The sequence below is a fragment of the Balaenoptera ricei genome, chromosome 10 (genome assembly GCF_028023285.1).
Source record: "Balaenoptera ricei isolate mBalRic1 chromosome 10, mBalRic1.hap2, whole genome shotgun sequence".
Lineage (NCBI taxonomy): Eukaryota > Metazoa > Chordata > Mammalia > Artiodactyla > Balaenopteridae > Balaenoptera > Balaenoptera ricei.
Window position 1 is genome coordinate 2,408,096 of NC_082648.1, and position 12,132 is coordinate 2,420,227.

The 12,132-nt window shown below is 49.1% G+C and overlaps 1 protein-coding gene and 1 long non-coding RNA gene across 4 annotated transcripts in view; one reads left to right on the forward strand and one right to left on the reverse strand.

Moving 5' to 3' along the window:
- LOC132372890 (uncharacterized) overlaps positions 1-12,132 on the reverse strand; it is a 103,488-nt gene that overhangs the window by 40,458 nt on the left and 50,898 nt on the right. For all 3 annotated transcript variants that reach the window (XR_009505269.1, XR_009505270.1, XR_009505271.1), the window contains exon 4: positions 7,592-7,730. This is a non-coding gene — a long non-coding RNA (uncharacterized LOC132372890). The remainder of the gene's footprint in view (positions 1-7,591; positions 7,731-12,132) is intronic.
- The window catches only part of NINJ2 (ninjurin 2), a 69,016-nt gene that overhangs the window by 2,531 nt on the left and 54,353 nt on the right, over positions 1-12,132 (forward strand). The gene's annotated exons all lie outside the window — the stretch shown is intronic.

A 12,132-nucleotide genomic window follows, 5' to 3' on the forward strand; every position in this document is an offset into this window, starting at 1 on the left:
CTTCACTCCATGCTTGCTAGGTATAGAAAAGTTATCTTATTTCATGAGGTCAATATAGTGGGTTGAATTTCTATATGAGCTAAATAATGTTGCTCTGTTCTATAACCCCAAGACTAATTCTTAAACTTGTAAATGTGTTATTTATTCCAAGAATGACAGCTAGAATGTGAACGATTTACTGTGTTCCATCCTAATCACCCCAGTCCAAATAATGATAGCACAGTATTTAAACCAGGCAACTTTCTTTACCATATAAATATTGTTCTCCCCTCTATAATCCTGACCTTAGAGACTTCACTTATGTTAAGTACATAGGTTAAGTCTTATTGCTCAGTACCACATCACCAAAACAAACCAAACCAAAGAAAGAAAAATATTTATTGAGCTTCAGCACTCCAAGCACCAAAGAAACCATGATACCTGACCTTAGAAAGCTTATAATTAAGTGAAGGAAATATACACAATTAACTATAATATAAACTGTTTAGTTAAAACGGTGTTTCCCAAAGATGTAGTATAATTACCACCGATGGGTAGAAAAGGTACTACCAATGGCTGACAATTCTTTTGGAAAGATTTTTTTTTTTTAAGATTTTAATTTTTTAATTTATTTTTGGCTGCATTGGGTCTTCGTTGCTGCACGTGGGCTTTCTCTAGTTGCGGCGAGCAGGGGCTACTCTTTGTTGTGGTGCACGGGCTTCTCCTTGTAGTGGCTTCTCTTGTTGTGGAGCATGGGCTCTAGGTGTGTGGGCTTCAGTAGTTGTGGCACGTGGGGTCAGTAGTTGTGGCATGCTGGCTTAGTTGCTCCGCGGCATGTAGGATCTTCCCGGACGAGGGATCGAACCCATGTCCCCTGCATTGGCAGGCGGATTCTTATCCACTGTGCCACCAGGGAAGTCCCTGACAATTTTTTATTGTCACGGTTATCGTTATAGTTTTAGTGTGTATTACAAAAAGTGTAACTAATCCATTAAACCTGTGATTTCAAAATTTTTACTGCTTAGGATGACGCTAAAGTAAGTGGCATGATACACTTTAATACCTTAGGCAGACCTTGCGACTCACGTGGTCACACCCTGAATGTTTGAACAACTGTATGTCTTACCTGTTCAGAAGTGTGATGGTTCAGATGATATGAATCACGGGTGTGTGTGTCTGTGCGTACTGCTGGTTTCTTTTCACTAAAACACTGAAATCTCGAACAAGGTACAGCTGAAGTTTGGGGAACTCCAATCTAAAAAGCATTAATTTAAGCTTCTGCAATCAACACTGCAGGTGCTTTCCCAGGTCAGGACCTGTGAGCCTGGGATGGCTGTAGTGGGACAGTTCCGAGTGAAAAAGAGTGACACAGTCCTCAAAGCAGGTTGCCCCTACCCGGGGAACGACGGGACCCGCCCCCCTCCCAGGCTCTGGACTTGACTCGTTTTCCATCTTTCCCCAGCTCCCAGAGTCTGGATGTATGAAGGGGTGAGGACAATCCCTTTCTTCCCCTTCAACCAGCGTTGCACCCCGACCCGGAGTGTGGAGTCCAAGCTGCTCTCCCTGCTCCTTCCCAAACTGAGCTCTTCTCCTGTTTGCAGATTCCCCTAAATAGATTCAGTCCTCCGCCCCCTTTTTTCCACCTGTGCTGGAAGTGGAAGCAGACAGGAAGATGGTCGGAGATGGTCTCCTAGTAGAATAACTAAGACTCGTACATACCAAATGCAAATGCAGTGTGGAAGGGGTGAAGTACAGCAAGAGACAGATAGAATGCAATGGGAGTGGAGAAAAAACTACTCATGAATAGGAGGCTGTAGACAAAGTGCTCGGGAAATATTTTCAAATGGAAGTCCAGAAAACAACTTGTTAGTACGTATCAAGAGACTTAAAAATGACCCAGTAACCCCACTTCTAGAATCAGTCTAATAATCAGACACATGTTCAGAGGTGTGAGGATGTTCACTGAAATATTATTCATAACAAAAATGGAGTGTCCAACATTGAAGGAATGGTTAAGTAAATTTTGGTACCTCTGTGAATGGTAACATGGAATATTTTTTTTCAATGTTTGGGAAGACTATTTAAAGGAATACCAAAATGCTAATTATATCTTAATTCAAAAAAGTAATATATTCAGAATGTTTATACAGAAGTATAAAAACATTTATCCCAATTTCCTTTAAAAATCATATAGAGTAAATACGTGCAGGAAAACTATTCACAAGAAACACGCCAAAATGTTAATACTGGTTATTTCTGGATTATAAATACTTATTTTCTTCTCTCACTTTTGTTATATTTTTACTTTTTATTTCCTCTACATGTTTTCTACCAACCCATATATTATATTTAGAAGAGAAAAAAACCTGCAGTTTAAAAAAGAAAATCAAAGAAGCAGATGTGCCTATACGCAAATGAGAAGATTTGTGACCATGAGCCATAGCGGATATATATACACAAATGTATTAATTCCCCATCTCTGATTACCACAGAAATAAACAGCTGACTAATCTTTTATGTAAGTAGGCTTCTCCTTTTAAGTGGTTGTCCCACTTTTTAAAAGTTTTACGTAGTATCGCAACTCTTGTTTTTCACATCTGAGAGTGCTCCAAGAACAGACTTCAAAAATGCAAAATCCAGGGACAAGCCTGCAGACCACTGAGCCCCTTCGGAGGGATACTATCAGACACGAGTTGGAGAGTGGGGGGCTGCATCCCTAACTGAGTTACATTCTATACCTGGCGATTCTAATAGCATGTCCAGCTACCACCCACAGAAAAATGTAAAAATCACTTGTATTAAATAGAGAGATACAGAGGTGATAGCTAGACAGACAGACCGATGACAGAAAGATCTGGGATGGCTTCTCGGAGGATGTGGTCACTGGGTGAACTCGGAAGCACGAACAGGACTCTGAGCGGCAGAGGACATTCTAGTGGTGAGGACAGTGTGAACAAAGGCAGAAAATCATGGGGCATCTTTGGGGAAGGATGAGTAACCCAGTTCGTCTAGACTACATGGTAAATGGAGGAGAGACAGCGAGAAATATGATTAGAAAGGTAGGTTGGAACCAGATCATGATGGACCTTGAAGGCCGTGTCACCCTCCTCTGGGATGAAGTGACCAATGACTCTGGTGATGGATGTTCTGTGCTTTGCAGAATCACCTGGGCTCTCAGATGGAGGACCTGGAAAGAGGTGGGAAAGGAATGAAAAACGTGGCTGTGCCTCCCAAGACCTAACCCCCTCCCAGAGCTGGGCTTAGAAATGGGACCTGGAGGGGCAGACCTAGCAGACCGAAGGCCTTCAGAAGAAAACTGAGGTCCAGAGATGTGTGATGTTTAATTGGGCCTTAGAATCCTCACAAGTGACCTGTCCAAATCAGCCACCACACTGGGCCACGTATCTAGACAGCAGACAAACTCCTCAGTAAAATAAATACTGTATCTGTTGACTCACCCACGTACTCAATTTGCCAGGCACAGTGAAAGGGTCTTTCGAATACTAGAAGCAAATAATCCTCCCTGCCACCCACCCCCGTGGCCACGACTCCGCCTTTAACGGAGGAGAAACTGAAGCTCAGGGAGGCCACAGCAGCATCAGGGCAGGAGAGTGACAGGGCAGGACTCAAATCTAGGGTTTCTTTTTGCTCTGCGCTGGCTCAGTGGTTTTCAGATGTGGTCCTGGGGCAGCTGCTTCCCGTCCCTTGGGAGCTTGTTAGAAATGCAAATTCTCAGTCCCCGCTCCAGATCTGCAGGATCAGAAACCCTGGGCACCGGGCCCAGCAATCTGTATCTTAACACGTCCCTTGGTGATTCTGATGCACATAAAGTTTCAGAACCACTGCTGAGAGACATGGCTGATTGATGCTGGGACGGCGGGCAGTATGGAGGCTCCAGGACTGGCCCCGTTTCTCCCGGGTAATGCTAGATCGATAAGCCAAGGGGTAGCACTGGCACCAGACCTAGAGGAAGGCAGCCCACCCAGGGTCAGGCAGGGAGGGTGGCAAAGCAAGGGCCCAGGCTGGAGCAGATGCCAGGGAGGCGGGGTTGCCAGTCACTTTCTGAGAGCACAAAGGCTCTGAGCCTCGCAAGTCCAAACTTCTCGTTTTGATGCAGGCACCCCACACTGTCACTGCTGCTACCTGCCTGCCACATACTTGCGGGAATTTACACCCACTCTGATGAGAGATGGTTTGGGGTTACTGCAGCCTGGGAAACAGGTGTTTTAGACAGGCCCACCCCGCTAGGGAGATTAAGCATGATGAAGGGCACCGGTGAAGACGGATGTCTCTCTCCCGTCACCCAGCCCTGCATCTACGGGCCTTGGGGACAGGAGGAGGGAGGGCAGGGGCAGTTCTCAAACACCAGCCAGGTGGGGTCATGCAATCCGGCGTGTCACTACAAAAGGGCTGCGGTGTCCTGGACGGCCAGCCTCGGAGCTGGGAGCTCGCCAGGCCCCAGCCAGGAAAATGGGAAACCCCTGGGCCTCTCCGAGGTGACCTCCCTGCTTCCACGGCCCCCACCCAGGAACCAGGGTAGTTCACCCCCGGGTACAAGGCTCAGGCTTCGGTCTCTGTTTTGTGTGCTTGCCTCGTGCCAGGGGAACACGTTTTCAGTCCTAATCTGTACGCGGCCAGGCTGCTCTCCTTCATGCAGCCGGGACCTTTCCCCTTCAGCTGCAGTTTCCTAGAAATGTGGCCGCCCCGTGTTATGATTCAAACAGCGCTCGGTCCCTATGGATAGCAGGGCAGGGCGGGGCTGGTAGTGCTGGACCTTTAGTGCCACGCCCTGTCTCTGCCTCTGCCTTCCTGGTTTTCCCAGCAACCTACATGATTTAATGCTCATCCACACCCCCTGCTGTGAACGGCCTTCGGGAGGGGGAGGGGTGGGGGTGGGGAAACAGGAGATCTTGCCAAACCCGTGATTGTTCTGGTTGCCATAGCAGCCTCTGTGAGCCGGACGGACAGCCAGGGCCTTCCCGGCCCCAGGCGGCTTCCAGGCTGCGGAAGCTGCAGGCTCTGGGTGAAAGCTGAGATCTCTCCAGCAGCCTAGCGGGTGTGCAGGGAGCTGGAAGAGGAGGCGGGGGGGAGGAGAGCAAGCGGTAGACAAGCTTCTGTTCAGTGCAGCGTCCACTGGTGTCCCCAGACCCCAAGAGTTCAGGATCGCCTGTACTGTCCCGACATGCATTTCCCAGTAACAGCAGCCCGCAGGGGACTGTCACTGTGCAAGACAGGGGGGATAAAGACACAGACCTACTAGAGAACGGACTTGAGGATGTGGGGAGGGGGAAGGGTAAGCTGTGACAAAGTGAGAGAGTGGCATGGACATATATACACTACCAAACGTAAAATAGATAGCTAGTGGGAAGCACCCGCATAGCACAGGGAGATCAGCTCGGTGCTTTGTGACCACCTAGAGGGGTGGGATAGGGAGGGTGGGAGGGAGACGCAAGAGGGAGGGGATATGGGGATATATGTATATGTATAGCTGATTCACTTTGTTATAAAGCAGAAACTAACACACCATTGTAAAGCAATTATACTCCAATAAAGATGTTAAAAAAAAAAAAAGACGGGGGGACAGAGAGGCTGAGGGACAGAGGGACAGAGAGACAGGGACAGAGGGGAGCCGTTATTTTGTTTTCCATTCTCCATGGGACCTGCAGTATTTTTTCCTCCTCCCATAAGAAGTCAGCGTCCTCCCCCACCACCCTGATGTGACCTACTTATCTACACCCTTTAAAGGGAGGGACCCTGGAAGGCATCCCAGTCCAGGGCAGTTCTGAGTTTCAAAGAGACGAGCTCTTTAATAATGGAAATCCAGAAGCTGTAAAATCGGGGGGCAAGGCGGTAGGGAGGTGAGGCAAGGCTGGGAAGAAGGGGGATAGAGGTGGGTGGCACTGGAGGACAGTGCTCAGCGGTGGCCGCTGGCCATCAGGCCCGAGTCATGCCATGACTAAGGGGAAGAGGTATGGGGCGCAGAAGGAGTGGCGGGAGAAGCAGATCCCGACTGCTGGAGAGAGTGCACAAACACAGGGAAAATCAGACAAAATGCCAGCTCGTGCAGCTTCCCCACTGTCTGCCCCTAGTTCACTGAGCTGAGGTATCTCATCTCTGAGCCCCAGTTTCCTCATCTGCAAAATGGGGATAAGAATTTCTACCTCAGAAGACTGATGAAAAGTTTAAATTATTTACCCCACCCTCTGTTCCCTCGTAAAGAAAACTCGACTAGGTCTCAGAACAATGGCACCCATAGGATAAAAGCCACTACTTCTAAGCACTACCTATTCTGCAGGAGACGCTGTAAACGTAGTTTATCTCACTTAATTCTGCGAGGAACGTAATATGCCCGAAAAGGAATCCAAGGCTCAGAGGAGTTAAATCATTTATGCCAAGTCACGCAGCTAGGAGCAGAGCTGAGGTTCACATTCATGGCTGTCCACTCAAGGCATGTGCTCTTAAACACCTCCCCTGGACTGTAGCATCACTGGCCTTAATGAGAAAGGATTTGGCAAAACCTGTGTCCCCAAATCTTAAGTAAATTTAGAATGCTGAGTCAGATTGGGGCTGGAGGAATCAAAAAATAACTGGGCTGTATAATGCTATCGTTCTGTCCTCTTGGCACTCAGCAGAAGCTGTCCTGCAGTCTGGAGGCTGTAAATGGCTATCTGGTCTTGAGCTGCTGGGCCTCCAGCCTGGCCCCCCTCCAAGCCATTCTCCTCACTGTAGCCACAGAGAACATTTTCTTGCTCCCAGGAGTGGTTCCCAGTTGCCCTCAGGATTACATCCAGACCCAATGTGGCCAGGGCCTCTCCTATCCTTAGTAGACCTTAGGCCTAGTAGGCAGGCCCTACCCCATTTTTTATAAAATGTACTAAAATACACCCATATCATTCACTAAATATGAATTTTTTCATGTATAAAAATTTGAAAGGACTTTTAATAATTTGAACGTTGAAATGATTAATTTAAAAATTCAGCTTTCATATGTAGGTGCCAATGCATTTTTTTTCAGGCCTCAAATATTTGGGGCCTTTGGAAAGCTCATAAGCACTATGCACATGGTGCCCTAATGGGTGAAACAGCCCTCTGTGTAGCCCGGGGCCACCTCCCCTGCATCCCTTTTGTAAATATTATTTACTCTGCCTAGAATTGTTTCTCCTTCTACAGCTGTAAGTACTCACACCATTCTCCCCTCCTTCATTGCCCTGCAGTTTATTTATTTTGACCTAAGGTCACAGATACTTAACCTCAGTTTCCTTGTGTGTAAAATACGTTTTAATAAAACAGGAATAATAGCAATACCTCATAGGATACGTTTTAAGAGGATAAGTTAAGAGGATGGTTCATGAAGTATGATTCATGAACCATCACCTGGAAGCTCGTTAGAAATGCAGAATCTCAGCCCCCCACCCAGATGGACGGAATCAGAACAAGATCCCCCTGTGATTCAAAGGCACATTTAAGTGTGAGAAGCACTGCGCTAAAGCACTTATGAAAATGCCTGTTACTCAATAAACACTCAATAAATGACAGCCGTGTTGATTACTATCATCATGACTATTAAAGGTCAAGCTTTCATAGTTGTCTCCAGTTTCCCCTCTTGACTTACTTTTAACTTCCAAACTCTAGTTCAGTGGTTTTCAAACGGAGTTCCTGGGGAACACTGGCATCCTGGGCGCATCCCAGCTAAATGCTGAGGTTACAGTCAAGACGTGTTTGTTCCCTGCACTCAGGTAGCCTCCCTCCATCTGCAGAAGACAGAAGGAAAGAGGTGATTGCAGTAGGTGGTGTGACACCGGCTACCAAGAAAAGGATGCAGAGGTGCTTCAGAGGCAGCTGACCCCGGCTTGCTGGGTCAAGGAAAGTGCTATTTAAATCGAAGAGCTGAAAGACGAGCTGGTAACTCAGGATTCACCCCCAAAGTGTGGTTCCTATTTAAACGGTGGACTGACTGCTCCCACAGTGTGAGAGGGGCTGGAAAGGGCTTAAACGTTGCTCTAGGGAGCAAAGATCTACTAAGTAGGTCTAGATCGACTGGCCTTGCTGTTTGCTCCCCCAGGCAGACAAGGGAGCCATGGGGATTTGAGTCTGGACCCTACGTGGTGTCCTGGTACGAAGCCCAGTCACTTAAAAGAAATTTTGGCTACGTTGCCAACTGACCCTCAGTAGTTGTAGAACTGTTATGCTGGGCACCTTGGCTTCCTCATTTGCAGGACGAAAATGATATGCCCCTACAGGGTTCCTGTAAGAATTAAGTGAAAGGCAGGAGGTCCAGTCCCAGGAACACAGCAGGGCAGAGGCAAGGGTTCCCGAGTTCTGGGCTGTGCAGCAGCATCTGGGCCCGCGTGGGCTGGACCTCTGACGCTGCAAGCATTTCTTCCGATATGTACTTGGCAAGACCACCCCCCAGCCCGGGCTGCGGGGCTGAGCGGCCGAAACAGCCAGTCAGCGGTCAGCTGTGGTCAGCCGGGGTCGCGAGTGGCTGGTTCTGGAGCGAAGAGAAGGCGCGCTGTTTCCCGGGCCGGGGCAGCCCCTAACGGATGCTCTGAGGGCCCCAGAACAGACTCGGCCCAGTGCAGCCGCTGGCAAGGGCCCCGTGAAAACCAGAACACTCTTTACAAACGAGAACACTCCTTACACGGAGGCTATCACATCCTCTACAGGGCGTCCACTGCATCTGGCCTTTCCCGCCCCTCGCGCCACGAGAGGCCGGCCGGCGCAGGGCCAGGAGGCCGCGCGCCGGACCGCCGCCGATTGGCTGCGAGGAGCCGGGCCGCCTTCGATTGGCCGCAAGGAGGCCGGGCAGCCGCCAATTGGCTGCGAAGAGGCAGGGCCGTCGCCGATTGGCCGAGAGGAAGCCGGGCCACCCCCGATTGGCTGCGAGGAGACCCGTTGGACCACTCCGCGGGCCCGGCCCAGCGAAAGCGAGGTCAGCTGACTGGGTTGAGCCCGCGGAGAGGAAGCCGAGGTCTGGCGCTGGGCGGGTGGTGGGTTTGGCCTTGAGCTTTTGTTACGTGGCTGTATTGCTTCCTTCCCCAGCAGCAGGCCGAGGCCAGCCCTCGCCCTTTTCTGAAGCAAAACACCCCCTCCCCGCCCCGTGGCTCCGGCCCGAGGGGAGAGGGGCCTCTTCCCGCCGCGCCTCGCGGGGCGGACGCCCTGACCGTGGGCGGGGCCGACGGGGCTATTTCGGTGCCTTCTTTGCCCCGAGTCTTTGGCTTCTTGTAGTTTCCCTGCGCTTCCCTTAGGCCATTAGTGACCACAGACACCACTTTCCGAGCACTTACTTTACGTCAAGCAGACCCTTTGCGTATTTCTTTGCCTGATTTTTCAGGGCGACAGTGCGGCTATCATTAACCCCCATTTACAAAAGAGAAAACATGCAGTTCAGAGAACTTAATTTGCTGAATGTCACAGTTAAGAAGTGGTTCAGCTGGGATTCACCTCCTCGCTGTCTGACTGCAGCGCTGTGCACTTTACCCCTGCCTGCCCTCCCTCCGGGTGAGGCCATGCCAGGACCATGCTGAAGAATGGTTGTGGTCAGCCCCATTCTGCCCTGGAGTCACATTTGGGGGGCCAGGCTAGGAAATAACCCAGCTCTAGGGAATTGTTAGAAAAGATTTCCCCTAGAGCCTGTTTCTTTAGCACAGGGATCTGGAATTCTTTCCTGGCTTCTGTGAGAAACACCCAGGCTTGGGGCACATTCCGCCTCCCATCCTCATGCCCCTTCCCGCCCCTTGACCCTGCAGAGAAAGAACAAGGCACCGCATTAGTCCAAAGCCTCTCCAATGGGAACTCATCAGCAAATCAGGCATAAACATCATGAACCTAGAGAAGGGGAAAGTAAGGCACAGGGCGCTTCTGGGCAGTTCCCCTCCAGTGGGCAGAGTGCTTGAGAAGGACAAGTCTCACAGGTCCTCTCCCACTTGTCCCCACGGAGTAGACACATCTCACACCCCCAGAAAAACGTCTTCTCAGTGAGAGGGCAGGACTGTGTGAGAAGGTGTAAGTGACAGCTTTGAAAATCAGACACATTGTACACGTGGAAGACAGGGTTTTTGTTTTGATGAGACATCGGTAAGGCCATGGCTGGTTTTTATCATTTATTATAAAAATAGAGCTTCCCTGGTGGCGCAGTGGTTGAGAATCTGCCTGCCAATGCAGGGGACACGGGTTCGAGCCCTGGTCTGGGAAGATCCCACATGCCGCAGAGCAGCTGGGCCCGTGAGCCACAACTACTGAGCCTGCGCGTCTGGAGCCTGTGCTCCGCAACAAGAGAGGCCCGCGACAGTGAGGGGACCGCGCACCGTGATGAAGAGTGGCCCCCGCTTGCCACAACTAGAGAAAGCCCTCGCACAGAAACGAAGACCCAACACAGCCATAAATAAATAAATAAATAAATAAATAAATAAAATTTTAAAAAAAATAAAAATAGTACAAGCCAATCGCCAAGTAATTCCACCTTGTAAACATAACTACATAAGAGAAAAGCCTGAAAACCACCTGGAGGACCCATGCCTTAAGATCCCTCGACAAAGGGCATGCAGACAATTTATGAAGGTCACTTCTTACCCCATCTCCAACCTACAGCCCTCCATTCATCTGGTACTGAAGGTGGGAGATGTCTGCGGTAATAGAGCCACAGAGGGGTGGGGTGGGAATGATTCTCCTTCTACATGTGAGTAAACACAATATGAACAGAACAATGAAAAATTTTAAATACGGTTAAAAGGGGAGGAGGAACAGAAGTTACCAGGCACCTGAGATGAATTGATGACTGTAGTTGAAGGCCCTGGAGCCAGGCAGGGGAAGGTCTGAGCAGCCCACAGCGCCGTGGCTCCAGGTATACTGTATTTTTAAAAACTACACTTTATCAGGTGGAAAGCCCTTATAGTTAACCCTTTTTAAACCTTCAGTTTCCACATTTGTAAAATACGTTCTTCGGATAAGATGGTTCCTAAGCTGCCCCCAATTTGGAAACTCCTGATTCTGCAGCGTCCAGATATTTTCATTAAATGATGCTCACCTCCTCCATCTCAACAACGTGTTAATCATCTGACTAACTGTTCAGCTTCCCTGCTTTATGAGATCATCCGTGCCAGTTCCAAGTGCATTTGGCTGCCATAGAGCAAACATTCCTTGTGTGAGCTGGGGGTACATGTTGTTGGGATGCTAGGTCTGGCAAACTTGAGGCGTGCTGGTTTAACCTGAAACAGCACGAAACACAATGCAGTCCCCAACAGACTACTGGGGGCCTGGGCCTGGGGCAAAGCCTCCCGATTCACTTTCAGGTAGCATTGGTTGCCATGCCTCGGGGCTTGGAGGAGCCAAGAACCTTCGCCTACCTACGATCCTCAAAAGGTTATCAGGCCTACCCCTGCCTTCCGTCAGGTAGGGGTCATTACACCCCTAACCATTAGCCTTGTCTGCTAAGTCGAGGTTCTACTTAATAGGATCCACAGTTGGGACTGAAATCGTCCTCAGGAGGCACTTGCCGGAGAATCTATGTATATCCCATGACTACACACAATCATGGCAAATGGCCATGATCTCTCAGTAGCAACCCACACATAGTTTCCAGAAGGCATCAGTAGCTCCTTATAGGTACCTCAAACCTTCAAATCCACAGATAAAGCCATAGGTTAGGGTGGGACACAGAATTCTTTTTTCTTTTCAGTTAATTGTCACACCACGTTCTGAGTGTCATCACTGAGGGAAGGAAGAGAAGGGGTGGGAAAGGGCACAGTTTTCAACACCTTCAGCACAGTGGTTAAGAAAACAGGCTCTGGAGCTAGACTGCTTGGGCTTGAATCCTGGGTCTTCAATTTTCTTGCTGTGCTGTCTAACCGAAGGCAAATTACTTAACCTCTCTGTGCCTCAGGTGCTTACAGGACTATTATGAGGGTGAAATGAATTAATTGATGTAAAGCACCAAGAGCAATGCCTGCCCCATATAAGTGCTCTGTGAGTGTGACTATTATCATGGCGAGTCTGTGCTAACTGCCTTCCACGTATTATTTATTTAACATTATCAACAATTCCTTCTGAAAAGGAAAATACAGGAAGTTACTGAGTTCTACACTAGTTATAACAATGTCTGTGACTGGGGGGATATATAAGAAAGGAAATAAACATATTTGGACCAAGGCCTTG